At 48.3% G+C, this 15,218-nt stretch overlaps 1 protein-coding gene across 2 annotated transcripts in view; it reads right to left on the bottom strand.

The window, feature by feature from the left end:
- Window positions 1-14,222, bottom strand: part of MYADM (myeloid associated differentiation marker) — a 45,048-nt gene extending 30,826 nt beyond the window's left edge. The window contains exons 1-2 of one of the 2 annotated variants that reach the window (XM_073571162.1): window positions 13,961-14,222; window positions 13,439-13,561 (exon numbers count right to left, since the gene is read on the bottom strand). The gene's annotated coding sequence lies outside the window, so the exon portion shown is untranslated. The remainder of the gene's footprint in view (window positions 1-13,438; window positions 13,562-13,960) is intronic. The other variant, XM_073571161.1, reaches the window with a different exon arrangement.
- Window positions 14,223-15,218: the final 996 nt, after the last annotated feature.

Below are 15,218 nucleotides of genomic sequence, written 5' to 3'. Positions count from 1 at the left end.
CTACTCTTTTGGAATGAGCTTTCAGACCCTCCGGGGCGACATTCCTAGTAGACGAGTAGGCCAACGATATTGCATCTCTTATCCATCTCACCAAGGTACTTTCGGAGGCTTTGAGTCCCTCTCTAGGCCCCTTAAAAACATGCAGAGATCCATCCTTCCTTCTTACACCCCTGGGTGGACTCTAGGTACTGAACCAAACACCTTTATAACTAAGGCCTCTTTCACACATCAGTTTTTTTGCCATCAGTCACCATCCGTCAGCTCGACGGATCCGTCGCAGATTGTGAAAAACTGATACGACGGATCCGTTTTTTCGACGGATCTGACTGACACACACACAGACAGATAGAATACATAGATATAGCCATGGCTATATAGCAATATATATTTTAAAAAAATGGCGTGGGCTCCCATGCAATTTTCTGCACCAGAGGGGAATAGCTCACGGCCGGGGGCGGCCATTGTCCATGGCCCCTTCCCAGGCTATAAATATCAGCCCGCAGCTGTCTTCACAGCCTTTACTGATTAAAATAGGGGGACCCCCCCCCCCAAAAAAAAAAAAAAAAAAAAATTATGACTTGAGGTCCCCCTATATTTTTATTACTTTCCCACGCTATCTAGTTCACTTCAGGTCAGCCAGGAACTCCGCGCAGTCTCACTGACGTCAGCGGTAGTCACTGAGGCTGTGCAGACTCCCCGCCTGACTGGCGGTGAACTGACAGCGTGGGAAATTTTCCCACGTTAATTAGTTCATCCCCGACCAGCCAGGGCACCTGCGCAGAGATGAATTCATTCTGCAGTGGTTTACAGAGGGGCCAGTAGCATTAGCACCGGTCCCCGTTGTAAACTAGTTAACCCCTTGTGATGGACTGCAGCGGGGGACCTGCCTGAACTGCGGAGAGGTATGTATATTGTTATTTTTTTATTTTATTTTTTTTTACAGAACATTTTTTTTTGGATAAGCAGATTAATAAATGTTGTCAAAAACTTGGTGTGATTATTTAATTAAAAGAGGTTTTAATTAATGTGTGTGTTTTTCTTACTGACACCTCTCCATTATTGATCCGGCTTAATGTCACCTTTCAATTGCAAGGTGACATTAACCCCTTATTACCCCACTTGCCACCACTACAGGGCAAGTGGGAAGAGCCGGGCAAAGCGCCAGAATTGGCGCATGTAATAGATGCGCCTTTTCTGGGCAGCTGCAGGCAGCTATTTTTAGGCAGTGGGGGGCCAAGTCCAATGGCCCCTTACCAGCCTGAGAATATCAGCCCCCAGTGGTCTGCTTTAGCAAGGCTGGTTGTCAAAAATGGGGGGGACCCCACGCCATTTTTTTTTTATATATTTAAATTTAGAAAAAAAAAAAAAGTGTGGAAACCCCTCTATTCTTGATAACTAGCCTTGCTGAAGCTGACAGCTGAGGGTTGCAGCCGCCAGCAGTGAGTTTCGTCTGACTGTTTATCAAAAATAGGGGGATACCCACGCCGTTTATTTATTTTTTTTATTTATATTCAGCGCAGGTGCGGCAGATGAATACTCCCATCCGCCGTTCCTGCTTTCACTGCAATTAGTCGTAGTAGGTGTCGGATGATGGGATCAGTTGTCCCATCAGCTAACACCAGTGATCAGAGGTAAACTAAGCATGCTCACTTAAAAAAAACGGAATCCGTCAACGGACTAACGGATCCGTCTATTCTAGCAGATGACAGACGGCGACGAATCAGTCGCTGTTCGACTTTTCGACGGAGATAAAAAAACGTTTCTTTGTGCGTCGGCTCCGGCCGACAGACAAAGATTTTCCTACGGATCCGTCGGACCACAGAGGAAACGTGCGGCCATCCATCACATTCCGTCGCTAATACAAGTCAATGAGAAAAAGACGGATCAAGCAGCATCAGTCACTGGATCCGGTTTTCAAAATTCGACGGATTGTGACTGATGGCAAAAGGTGTGGAATTTTTCTTCCTCCCTATTTTCGGGGTTAAAACTAAAGGAAAGAAAGACTACCTCTTGAGACCTGTGGAATCGAGATGCTATCTTAGGCAAGTAAGCAGGGTCAGGTTTTAAAATAACCCTATCTTCTAAGATCTCAGTAAAGTACTGATGTTAGAACCAATAGAAGGACGGTTTTAAGGGACATGACCTTGAGAGGAATCGAATCCAGAGGTTCAAAGGGAGGACCTGTTAGGGCTGATTTGACTAAATTTAGATCCCATGGCAATAATTTCTGGCTGATAATGGGCCTAGATCTTGCAGAGGGTCTAATAAATCATGCTGCCCAGAGTTTGCCTGCAATTTCCTGATTATATAAGGCCTCCAGAAGCTGCTACCTGAACTTTTAAAGGCACGGGTTTCTAAGCCTCGTTCCAACTCTTTCTGCAGAAATTCAAGGATTGCCATAATAGGTACTCCATCCTGGACTTTCACCCCCCAAGGAGGATAAGAATTTTCTCCAGGTTTTACTGTAGGCTCTAGTGGTGACAATTTTCCTACTCTTGAGCAGGGTGGACACCAAATTAGGTGAAAATCCTCCATCCTGCAACAGCGTCCTCTCAAATTCCATGCTGTCAAATGCAGTTCTCTGAGAAAGAAGGTGCAGTATTTCTGGTAGAACCCAAAGATCAGTGATAATCATCATCCTCAGCCAGGAGAACTAAGTTCTTCGTGGCCAAAAGGGAGCCATCAGTATTACTCTTGCCCTGTCCTCCCTGATCTTTCTTAGGACCGCTGGTATGAGGACGACCGGGGCAAAGGTACATGCCAGGCTCTGATTCCATGAAGGAGTCTAGAGCCTGAGAATTCCCTCTGGGCTCTAGGGAGCAAAAGAAGTCTACCTTCGCGTTGTCGATATTGGCGAAGAGAACCATGACCAGGAGAACCCACATTTTTACAATCTGATTGAAAACAGACTCCTTCAGCAGCTTAACTGAGTGCGGCTCAATAAGTCTGCCTTGTGAGCCTCTATCCCCCAAATGTGTAGTGCCGAAAGGGATAGGAGATTGCTTTCCGCCAACCTGAAGACCTGAGACGTGTTCATCAGGGCTTGTGACCTGGTTCCCCCATGATGGTTTAGATAGACCACCACCTGATTGTCTGAAAATATTCATACATGATGACCTCGCAGGGCATCCAGAAAATCAATCAGGGCATAATTCACCACCAGTAGCTCTTTTTGGTTTGAGGACCCCTCAAACTCATGCCCCCTCCAGATCCCGAGTAACCTTGTTGCCCAGGTGAGCCCCCACACCCAAGAGGGGCTTGCACCCGTGGTTACTACTCGGGACACTTTAGTTACCCAAGGGACACCTTTGGTGAGACTGCTCATATTTCCCCACCAACTCAGGGAACGAATAGTAGCAGCCAAAGACAGTGTCATGCACCCTTCCAAATGACCTTTTAGAGAGATGTGTTTTTTAAAATCTCCCACTGGAGATCTCGTGTGTATCTGGGCCCACTCGTCTGCCAGCAAAGAGGTTAGGGAACCCAGCAGGGACATGGCCCTTCTCAAAGTCATGGATGGGTTTTGGAAGGCTCTTGATACTTGATCTATAATCTTCCCCCTTTTTTCTACTGGGAGGCGACACTTGCTTCTGTGAGTCCAATATCAGTCCTAGAAACTCTTGTATAATCTTTTGGTCAAGCCTTGATTTAAGTTTAAAAGCCAACCCAGGTCTAAGGTAGTCTTTACTCTGTCTAGTTGTTCCTTGCACAGTTGAGCCCAGCCGCCTATTACCAGAAAATCGTCTAAACTAGGGTACGATCGAAGTGTCATGTTCCCTCAGGTACGCCATAACCTCTGCCACTAACTTGGTGAATACCTGAGGGGCCATTGATAACCCGAAGGGAAGGGTCTTGTACTGGAGAGAGAAATAAGGTCCCTCGATCATTCCCCGGTACCTCTGGTGTCCATGCAACCCCCTGTGACGTCACTCGGGCTGCCGGCATCTTCTTCCAGGAGAAAATGGCGGGCGCACTGCAAGATCTGCTGGCCGGCACCAATGGGAAATTTTTCATATTGGTTCATTTTGATCACTGTGATAGACCCCATCAGTGATCAAAATACAAAAAATAGTAAGTCAAACCAATCTTTATCACCCCCTTAGTTAGGCAAAATTAATAAAAAAAAAAAAAAAAAAAAAAAAAAGTTTTTGTTTCCATTTCTCCATTAGGGTTAGGCTTGGGCTAAAGTTAGGGTTAGGAGTGTGTTGAGGTTAGAGTTAGAATTGGTGGTGGTGTTATGCCGCCCACCATTGATTCCAGCCAATTTTGTGTTCAAAGAGTCAAATGGAGCTCCCTCCCTTCTGAGCCCTGCTGTGGGGAGGTTGAGCTGGGTACGGTTCTGTCTGTCATAGGAGACAGAGAGTTTGACAGCAGGTGTCATGTGGCAGTCTGCCCATCAGAGGTCACTGGAGAGCGCCGATGGCAGCGATTATGTAACTGTCATTTGAGTATTACATGACTGCCAGAGGTCAAGGTGACTGATTGGGCAGAGGTGACTGTCAGTTGACAGAGGGTGGGGCTACCTGGTCTGTTTGAATAAATACTGAGGTAAGCCTCCAGAAGCTTCAGTCAGCCAGGGGAGCTCACAGGTTAGGAGAGTCTGTCACACAAAGGAGACCCCTCAGAGACTTTGGACAGTGGAAACGGTCATGGGGGGTGACCCTATAGGACATTGGTCAAAGGCAGAGACGGCCTGTGAGGACCTGGATTATTGGTGGACTTTGTAAGGTGAAACGCCGTGGTGGATTGGCCTAGGGCAGCCACGGCGGATAGAGCCACGAAGTACGCCTGACAGAGAAAGTGTACAAGTGAAGGTACCCGGGCCTGTCTGCAGGAGGATAACAGTGTGAAACATCTGTCATGTTTTGTTCTGGTCGTCGTGAGGGCTGCTAATAAAAGCAAACCTGTTGAATACAATTCCTGCCTCTGTCTCGTGCCTGTCGACGTCAAGAAGTGGGTCACCCCCCCCATTCCTGTGAGTACAGCACACCTCCGCCACCTACCAGCCACACCACCTAAATACCACAGCATGCTACCCTCCGCCCCAGCCTGCCACCGGTCTCTACATTTGGCGTAGTCGGCAGGATCCATCGCCGCCAATACAACATTTTCAGCAGCAGGCCTGCCACCAAGGAGCAAAGGCCCCAAGCTGTGTGGGGTGAAGTACTGCTTTGTCTTGTTCCCTGTGGATTACAATTTGGAGAACTGGACTGTGGATTGCTGACTGTTAAAAAATTGACTGTGGTGATTTGGGGCCCAAAGCAACAGGCACAGACACTGCTGTTTGTTCTGGATGGCTCGTGGCTTTATAGCATCCGCCCCTGGAGGGAGTGGTGTTCGTTGGAAGAGAACTGCACCCTCATGTTCCAAAATTTGGAAACCTGCCCAGGGAGTTTCCCTGTGGAGCTGTCGGGCCTGGAGGCCGGCCCTGCCGGACGGCGGGGTGAAGACTCATGGCTAAGAATGGAGCGATGGGAAAGTCTGCAGGGAGCAGCGGCGGCTGTAAAGGTGAGCGTGCCACGGTCCCACCTGCAGCATTCCACCCCAGCCTGATTTCTACGCTCCCAGTATCGGACAGACCACGGGGTCCCGACACTGGCCCTCAGCCTCCCCGCCTGACGCCTTGTGCGGTGATGCCGGCTGTTCCGGATGACGGTGTGTCCCCTGCCAGACTGACGGCCGCTGTATCAGCCACGCTCCCGGCCCCAACTGAAACCGGACTTACGGTTGCAATGTCTGCAATACCAGAGAGCGCGGCCGCTGCCTCATCTGTGGCCCCGCCCGTGGAGACCTTGGTTCCAACTGCGGCCTCCCCTGCGGCCGCGCCGACGTCGCTGCCAAAGCCGGCTGCGGCCTATACGACACCAGAGCCTGTGGCCGCTTCTGCCTCGCCCATGACCTCGACTGCGGCCCGCCCACCGGACTCTGCGGCTTACGCCGGACCCTCCACTTGGTTGGCGGAGATAATTGCAAAGAAAAAGGCCAGAGAGCGGGAGGTATGGGCACTGCTACATAAGGAAGGAGAGGCCGCCATGACTACCCCTCAATCATATGGGCGGCTTGTACATGCTAAGATCGCTAAAGGCTACGGGTTCATCTGGGACCTCGCCACCAGCCACAAAGACTACCTCAATGTGACCCCCATAGGACATGGACGGGCTCTGTGGGAGGGAGACCCGGTCTCCTATTACAACGAATACTGCCCCTGCGGCAGCTATACGGTAGCGGTCATCACCTACCCCTGAGGGGTATGAGCCTCCATAGAAAGAGACAAGGACTCCTGGGTCTTGGGCATCAGGGACACTCGAGGCCCAGAGGTATTTTTAGCATCCCAGGGACTTCACGGCTGTGGAGTTCCCTGCTAATTGGCGAAACATCGGCCGCCAGGAGGTGGCCCAGAGTATCCTGCTAAATGAACTGCCGGGGACTCTCATGCGCCGTTGCACGACCTGGGGACAGTTCGAAGTCCTCAATTGTGTAATAAGTGCGCCCACTCTTGGTGTAGCGGGGATGCATACGGGGGAGTGCTCTCCTCAAAGAAAGGGGGAACACTAGTGTCCTTGTTTGTTAAAAATTTAAAGATGTTATGCTTTATTTAAAAAAAAAATGCTTTGCATAATGATACTGGTAGATATAGGTAACAAAACTAGTGAGTAATTTAAGCATAGTATGGTACGTAATGTAGAATGCTGCAAAGAAGAGGGTAAATATTGTACCCATCAAAAAGTAATGTATGTCGAAGCTATGTGTAATATGTATAGTGAGTTAGAAATGTTATTTGAAAAATGAAAATGTGTATTCAGCAGGTCCCGGGTACGTGGAATATGCCGACCCTGACGATGTTAAGCTAAAAGGACGACGGGACAGAGAGAAGGCAAAATGGACCGGGTGCCTGAGTAAGAGAAGTCTGTGTGACACAGGAGTTTGTGTGACACAGAGAGGTCTGTGCGACCGGGAGACTGTGTGATGCAGGGAAGACTGTGTGACAAGAGGGTCTGTGTGACGGAAAGTATGTGCGACTCAGGTGACGACCATGTCAGGTATTGACACCACGTTCATCCTCAGGACGCAAATTGTCGAGGACGACAATGGGCAAAGGAAGGGAGAATGTGGGGAGGTTGAGCTGGGTACGGTTCTGTCTGTGATAGGAGACAGAGTTTGACAGCATGTGTCATGTGGCAGTCTGCCCATCAGAGGTCACTGGAGAGCGCCGATGGCAGTGATTATGTAACTGTCATTTGAGTGTTACATGACTGCCAGAGGTCAAGGTGACTCTGATTGGGCAGAGGTGACTGTCAGGTGACAGAGGGTGGGGCTACCTGGTCTGCCTGAATAAATACTGAGGTAAGCCTCCAGAAGCTTCAGTCAGCCAGGGGAGCTCACAGGTTAGGAGAGTCTGTCACACAAAGGAGACCCCTCAGAGACTTTGGACAGTGGAAACGGTCACGGGGGGGTGACCACATAGGACATTGGTCAAAGGCAGAGACGGCCTGTGAGGACCTGGATTATTGGTGGACTTTGTAAGGTGAAATGCCGTGGTGGATTGGCCTAGGGCAGCCACGGCGGATAGCCACGAAGTACGCCTGACAGAGAAAGTGTACAAGTGAAGGTACCCGGGCCTGTCTACAGGAGGATAACAGTGTGAAACATCTGTCGTGTTTTGTTCTGGTCGTCGTGAGGGCGGCCAATAAAAGTAAACCTGTTGAATACAATTCCTGCCTCTGTCTCGTGCCTGTCGACGTCAAGAAGCGGGTCACCCCCATTTCTGTGAGTACAGCACACCTCCGCCACCTACCAGCCACACCACCTCTGTACCACAGCACGCTACCCTCCGCCCCAGCCTGCCACCAGTCTCTACACTGCCATGCACCCAAACAGTGGCTTTTCCGCACATGTGGGGTATCAGCGTACTTTTAGTTCTCGAACCAATTGAAGGGTTAATAAACTTCTTGAATGTGGTTTTGCGCACCTTGAGGGGAACCATTTTTAGAATGGTGTCACTTTTGGGTATTTTCTGTTATACTGACCCCCCAAACAAAAAAAAAAAAAAAAAAAAGATGTTTTAGGGATGGTACAGTGGAGGATGTGCTCTAAGCTGGATGTGACAGTGGGTTGGGAGAATATTGACAGAGGATTTTGTGGGAACCTCTGGATCTCAGTGTACTGCTTTGGAGTGCTTTCTGTGGAAAAGCTTTGGTCATTATACATGTAATGGGGGCTTTGGTTGACACTACTTTGAAGGGGGTGGGAGCTGGATGTGGTTCGCAACCCTCTCTATAAGCTTAATGTGGCTCTCAAGGTCAGAAAGGCTGGGGACCACTGTTGTATAGTGACAGTTGTTGGTCAGTGGTGTGGGTGAGGATGGACCAGGAGACATGACACTGAAATAGTGAGGATTGCCTGCTGATAAAACACTGATTCTAATCTAACAGCGACTGCTGGAATCAGGGTCTCTGTCCCTACATTATGCTGCGCTCAATTACATAGCAAAAATCTGCTGACATATTCCCTTTAAAGCATGACATAAGAGAAAAAAAACCACAGTACAAATAATCGTAAAAAAAACACATGCAAAAAAAATGCAGTCTAAAACGCAGGTAACCTTATTTACATAATTGGTGCAGAAATACTGCCACGCAAAAAACTCATGTCAACGTAGCTAGCCGAAAATCTTCTAAATGACAGTATATAAAAACAAGAAGCACAGTGGCTACAGTAGTTGAGGTTCGTGACTAGTCCATAGTGTGGTGGGCATGTCCCCTTGGCCTGTGTAGCTGTAGGATGCATCCCTGTACTGATGCAAGGTTTCAACTTATCTTATCTGGAATGAATAGGATTTCAGCATAAAAATAAACAGAGAACATTCCCAGCTACCCATCACATGATATACCACCAGTATAGGGAGCGTTACCTCCCTACCCAGGACAGTACCGTGCACACCACTCATACCTGACTGTAGTATCCCCAGTACTGAACATGCTATGGACAGCTGCTATTATAAGGCTGCTTTTACACTTGCCGTGTTTTTTGAGGGCCGCAAAAAACCTTCTCGGATCGCCGTTTTTCCGTTATAACAAATAGAAGGGGAAAAAACGGCGATCCGCAAATACGGAGTACTGCAAAAACAACTTAACTTTGTTTTGGCAGTACCATTGACATGCATTGCGGCCGTGTCCGTAAGCCGTGAAAAATATCGCGCTTGCTCGATATTTTTTCACGGCCGCAAATACGGCCCTCACGACCATCCTACTAATTTTTGTGGCCCCATAGAAATGCATTGGGGCCGCAAAGATACGGCAAGTGTAAAAGAATCCTTAGGAGCGTGCATTACCGCCCTACACAGGACAGTACCTGACTGTAGTATCCCCAGTACAGGACACACTATGGACGGCTGCCAGCATAAGGAACATGCATTATCTTCTTACACAGGGCTGTACTGTCCAAATCACTCCTACATGACTAGTACAGGACATGCTATGGACGACTGCCAGGAACACAGCACATTACTTGTCCACTTAAGGGCATAATGGTATCCAGACACAGTGATGCTAAATCCCGGCGGACGTGTGCGATGATGAGGACGGAGTCTTGTGAAGGAACGTTTCCATCCTGCTCCTCCATGAAGAGCTTATGACGTTTATTGCTGGACAATATCATAATGTGATATGCCCTCTACCACTACAGACATACCGTATACTAAAGCATCACACCTGTAGATTGGCCTTTCATAGCTCAGCTGTGGTAAAACGACATCACCTCAAGAAACAAGTTGCGTTTTTGAGCCAATGATGTAAAAACGATCAGTAACCATTAGTCCGTGGCTGCAACTAAATCTTTACCAACATAGCTTATACTGAATCTAATTCCGTACAAGGGTCAGCTCTGCCTCTCCCAGTGAGGTCGTAGGAAAACAAATCATCCAGAAAAAGAGAAAATGGCTATGTGCACACGTAGTTTTAGGTGCTGCGGATTTTTCCGCGCAGATTTTGGAAAAATCCGCAGGTAAATTCTCAGGTCAAAAGACCTGCGGATTAGCTTGAAGTTTAGCCCTGCGGTTTCACACCTCTACATTGGAGGTGGCGTGAAACCGCATCGGAATCCTCACAAAGAATTGACATGCTGTGGATTTGAACCCGCAGCATGTGCACAGCGGTTTTCAGTTTACCATTGAAAACAATGGAACTGTATAACGCAGCTAAATCTGCTGCGGACCCGCAGAGCCTGAAACGCTGCGCATTCACAGCAGAATCCGCAACATGTGCACATGGCCTAAATTTTTCATCTGTATTCTCATCCGCAGTGAAGATAATTGACAAGACCAGTTACAGTGTCCTCTACTAATAACCGGATGCTATACAGGTGACATGTGGACATTCGATCTAGAAAAATACAGTCATCTGCACAGCTCTACTGAATAAAAGTAACAATGCCCAATCACACAGCGTATGCTGACTTGGAAAGAACAGTACAGACACAAAAGAAGCCGATAACGGTGCAACAAAGCTGTGCCGTCTCTATCTGCAAATAGCACCATTTATAAGGCCAATTCTCGACACATTTATACAATTGCTTCTCTGCTCTGTGGCCTCCCCTCTAATACCCCTCCAATCTCTTCTAAACTGTGCTGCCCGACTAATCCACCTGTCCCCCCCCCACTATTCCCCGGCCTCTCCCCTCTGTCAATCCCTGCACTGGCTCCCCATTACCCAAAGACACCAGTTCAAAATCCTAACCATGACATACAAAAGCAATCCACAACCTCAGTCCTCCGTACATCTGTGACCTAGTCTCCCGGTACTTACCTGCACGCAACCTCTGATCCTCACAAGATCTCCTTCTCTACTCCCCTCTTCCCAGAATCGCATACAAGATTTCTCCTATGCATGCCCCTACTCTGGAACGCTCTACCACAACATATCAGACTCTCGCCTACCATGGAAACCTTCAAAAAGAACCTGAAGACCTACCTCTTCCGACATGACTACAACTTGCAGTAACCACCGATCCACCAAACCGCTGCACGACCAGCTCTACCCTCGCCTACTGTATCCTCACCCATTCCCTGTAGATTGTGAGCCCTCGCGGGCAGGGTCCTCTCTCATCCTGTACCAGTCGTGACTTGTATTGTTTAAGATTACTGCACTTGTATGTACTATGTATACCCCTCCTCACATGTAAAGCGCCGTGGAATAAATGGCGCTATAATAATAAATAATAATTGTTTCATCAAGAGGAATAATCCAGGCTCTTCAGTAACAGGAGGTGATCAGTGCGCTCAGTGTATGCGGGATCATGCACACAGTTGTATTACGGCTTGTGCACACACATGCAGTATATATAGAGCCAAGGATGGAATGAGGACATTGGCATTACAGATCCATCACTAAGGGTGTGTGCACACGCTGCAGATTCTGCTGCGGGTCTGCAGCAGTTTTTGCTGCGATGTACAGTACCATTATTCCCTATGGGAATAAAAAACCGCAGTGCAGACGGTGCGGATTTTATGCGGTTTTGAAACCGCAGAAAGAATTGACATGTCAATTCTTTCTGCGTATTCCGCTGCAGTTTGCCATCTCCTCCATTGTGGAGATGAAAAACCGCAGGGCAAAACCGCAGAGCAATCTTTTGACCTGCAGATTTACCTGCGGATTTTACAAAATCCGCGCACTACAATCCGCAGCGTGTGCACATACCCTTATCCAAAGGTGATGAATGCCTGAACCTTGGAGCCCCACAATCACAAGAAGTGGGGGTTCCCAGCTCCCTATTGTCCTTTACTGCATTACCACAGTAAGCTTGAGGCTATGTGCCCACGTAACGTTTTATTCCGGACACTAAAAACCGGACTCCCAGAAATCGCGCGGTTTTTTCCGCGCGATTTCACCGCGATTATTTTCGCTTGCGATATTCAAGCACTTTCCAAGCGATCTGAAGCATCGCTTGGAAAGTGATTGACAGGTTGGTCACACTCGTCAAACATAGTGTTTGACAAGTGTGAGCAGCTTTTTACTATTGAGGCGGCCTATGCGGCATCAATAGTAAAAGATAAAATGTTAAAATGCTAAAAAAAATAATAAAAAAAAAAAATCGGGGTATATTTACCTTCCGGCGTCACGCGCTGCATTCTCGGGCCTCAGCGTTCCCAGTAATGCCTTGCGAGACCTGTGATAACGTTGGTCTCACGTTACTATAGCGATCTTGCGAGACCGCTAGAGTCACGCGAGACTACGTCATCACTGGAAACGCTGAGGCCCGGGAATGCAGCGCGGGATGCCGGAAGGTAAATATACCCCGATTTTTTATTCTTTTTTTTACAGGGGTATGGTACCCAGGGCCTGGAGGACAGTCTCCTCTCCTCCACACCGTGGGTGCCAACCACACATGAGACGCTTAACTTCCTGCATGGTGGGCATAGCCACATGAGGGAAGTCAGCGATTCTCATGCATTCCTATGGGTGCGGAATCGCGGCAATTCTTTGCGATTCTACACTAAAGAATGATCATGCTGCGATTTTTTCCGCGATGCGATTCCGCTGCAGAAAGAAGTGCAGCATTAGCACAGCATGTGTGCAATGCCATAGGAATGCATGGGGGGCGTTCTGTACACGATTTTTAAACGTTTTTGCGCCGAGAATCGCGGCAAAAACGCTTAAAAATCGTTACGTGGGCACACAGCCTGAATGTAGAAATAGTCACCAGCGTCTGCCTCTCCACTTTATGACTATCGGGCCAAAGCCACCACATACATGGTTGATGATGGCTGCACCACTGATAAATAAGGGGGGCACGCTATTGTGTGGGGGGTACATGCCAACTGTTCGTCAGATATGTGGTTGATTTGGCTTGTTTAATTGCAGACAGACTGCTCTGGTCTCCCAGAGATAGGCCGGTGGCAAAGATGTCTGGCAGCGGATCTCAGGAAGAGACCACTGACGTGTTTGTCGGCCAAAGTGGCCATCAGCCCGACTATTTGCCAAAGTGTCTCTCAGAAGGGAGCCATCTCCTGTGTATGGGGGGCGTTAGGAGAAACAGCGGAGCGCTACACCCAGGGGTGAGGGGAGTCCTTCAAGTTTCCGTATAGCCCCAGCTGAATGGAAGCCACTTCCACCATTTTTCTTTTTGTAACCAGAAACATCCCCCCCTTTTTCCTAAAGAGTTTTGAAGTGTTTGGCATGTATTCTCATCCTAAAACGTTCTCTGCATCCTTCAGCTTGAGCAGTGCCTTGTTTGGAGCATCAAGATCCTCCCAAAAAAAACCCACTCCATATAGTGTTAGGCTACGAGCCCACGAAATAGCAGCGTTTTGGATGCAGCGTAGGGGAGATGCACCCAAAACGCTGCTCTTCCGAATCGTGGGCATGTACCCCCAGGGTAGGAGTACCTTTGCACAGTGGAAACTGAGTGAAAAAAAAAAGAAAAAAAAAAAAACCACACACACCTCTCGAAATCTGAAAACTTGGAGCTACTGCGCCGAAAACTCTGCAAGAAGCCTCCTCGTGAGAACACGGCCAACTATCGAAAACCAACACTGTGACCGGTGGATTGGTTTTGGGTTTTTGACCTAAGAGAAAAATCACTGATATTGAATATTTCATAGGGGTATACTTATAAAACACGAATCACCAATCCAGTAGATAAAAATAAAAAAATATGAAAAAAAAAAATGACAGAACCCCACCAATAAAATGAAAACTCCTTAGGGTAAGTTCGCAGCACTTTTTTTAAAAATGTGTAAACGCATGAAAACTGCAGTGTTGGAAGGAGAAACTCCGCATGCATTCTGCACTTTGTTCCTGCGTTACAAACATTGTGTGACATAAGGGGAAAAGTGGGGGGAAATAAAGCCAAATAAAAACGCTAAACCAGGAGAAAGAGGATGAGCCCGGTAATGTCCAGCAGCTGGGAACATCTGTGCCGCCATCTCACCTGCACACCCTCCCGCACCCTGCTCTGCACTTACCTGGGGAGCCCCGACAATGTGCAGCTCTCCGACCGAGGACAAGAAGGCAATGAGAGCAGCAGAGCCTGGTGCTGGGCGGGTGCGGCCAGAAGACACATACACAAGGCTGAGGGAGCGGAGACAAGTGCGCGTCACACACACGGCGGAGCCCAGCTGCGGCTGCACCATCGCTCTCTGCGAGTGTACATTTCCTCTCTGTCCCTACACGTCTCCTTCCTTCAGGAGGCTGCTATGTGGGGAGCTGAGGTAACTGCTGCTGCTGTGGTACAGCCTCCCTTGTGCTGCTCCAGACGGCATGCTGGGACTTATAGTTCTCAACATTAGAGATGAGCGTATTTGTATTTGTTTTTGCAATATTCGGAGAACACAGCTGGACGTCATTAGAGCCAATGAGAGTAGAAATTACCGAATATGTTCGGAACCAGTCATAAGACATACATTCGGTTCAAATATGGCCTGAGCATGTCAAAATCGGGGACAATATTCGCTCATCTCTACGCAGCATACTAAATGTAAAACTCACCTTTTAGGGTGAAAGACTTAGGCTATGTGCACACGTAGTTTTAGGTGCTGGGGATTTGTCCCCGCGGATTTGGGAAAATGCGCAGGTCAAAATACCTGCGGTCTAGCCCTGCGGTTTCACACCTCACAATGGAGAAGATGTGAAACCGCAGCGGAATCCGCACAAAGAATTGACATGCTGCAGATTGTAATCCGCGCGGAAATTTTCCGCAGCATGTGCACAGCGTTTTTGGTTTTACCATTGCAAAGAATGGTACTGTACAACGCAGCAGAAACTGCTGCGGACCCGCAGGGCCAAAAACTGCGGCTCTGCAGCAGAATCCGCACCGTGTGCACATAGCCCAAGGCTAGCTCCACATTTGCGTCTATGTGCACAGCGTATCATCCGCAAGCGCACGCTAACGCAGAGGATTTTTTATCAGCATACGCGTGACGGCAAAAAACGCAGCATTTGCATGTGTTGTTGCATGCGTTTGCGCTTTTTTTGCGCATGCGTTCAATAGGAAAATGCTTTTCCAGGAGAATTTCCCTGACACAAGCCACGGCCAATGGGTGTCTCATGGGATTTCTGTATATAGACCCTTGTACAGATGAAATCCTCAGATTTTGCTCCTGTATCCGGCATCAAGATGGATCTTCGCATGGAGAGATTCTATCGGAATCTGGATTTGGATGTCAACTTGTTTCTTGCCTTTGCATTTGCTTGTGAGCAAGAATGGAAAAGAGAAAGACGGAG

This window comes from Dendrobates tinctorius, unplaced genomic scaffold (assembly GCF_039654945.1).
Source record: "Dendrobates tinctorius isolate UK_male_01 unplaced genomic scaffold, ASM3965494v1 ptg000028l, whole genome shotgun sequence".
Classification (NCBI taxonomy): Eukaryota; Metazoa; Chordata; class Amphibia; order Anura; family Dendrobatidae; genus Dendrobates; species Dendrobates tinctorius.
This window is presented reverse-complemented; position numbering and strand designations above follow the sequence as displayed.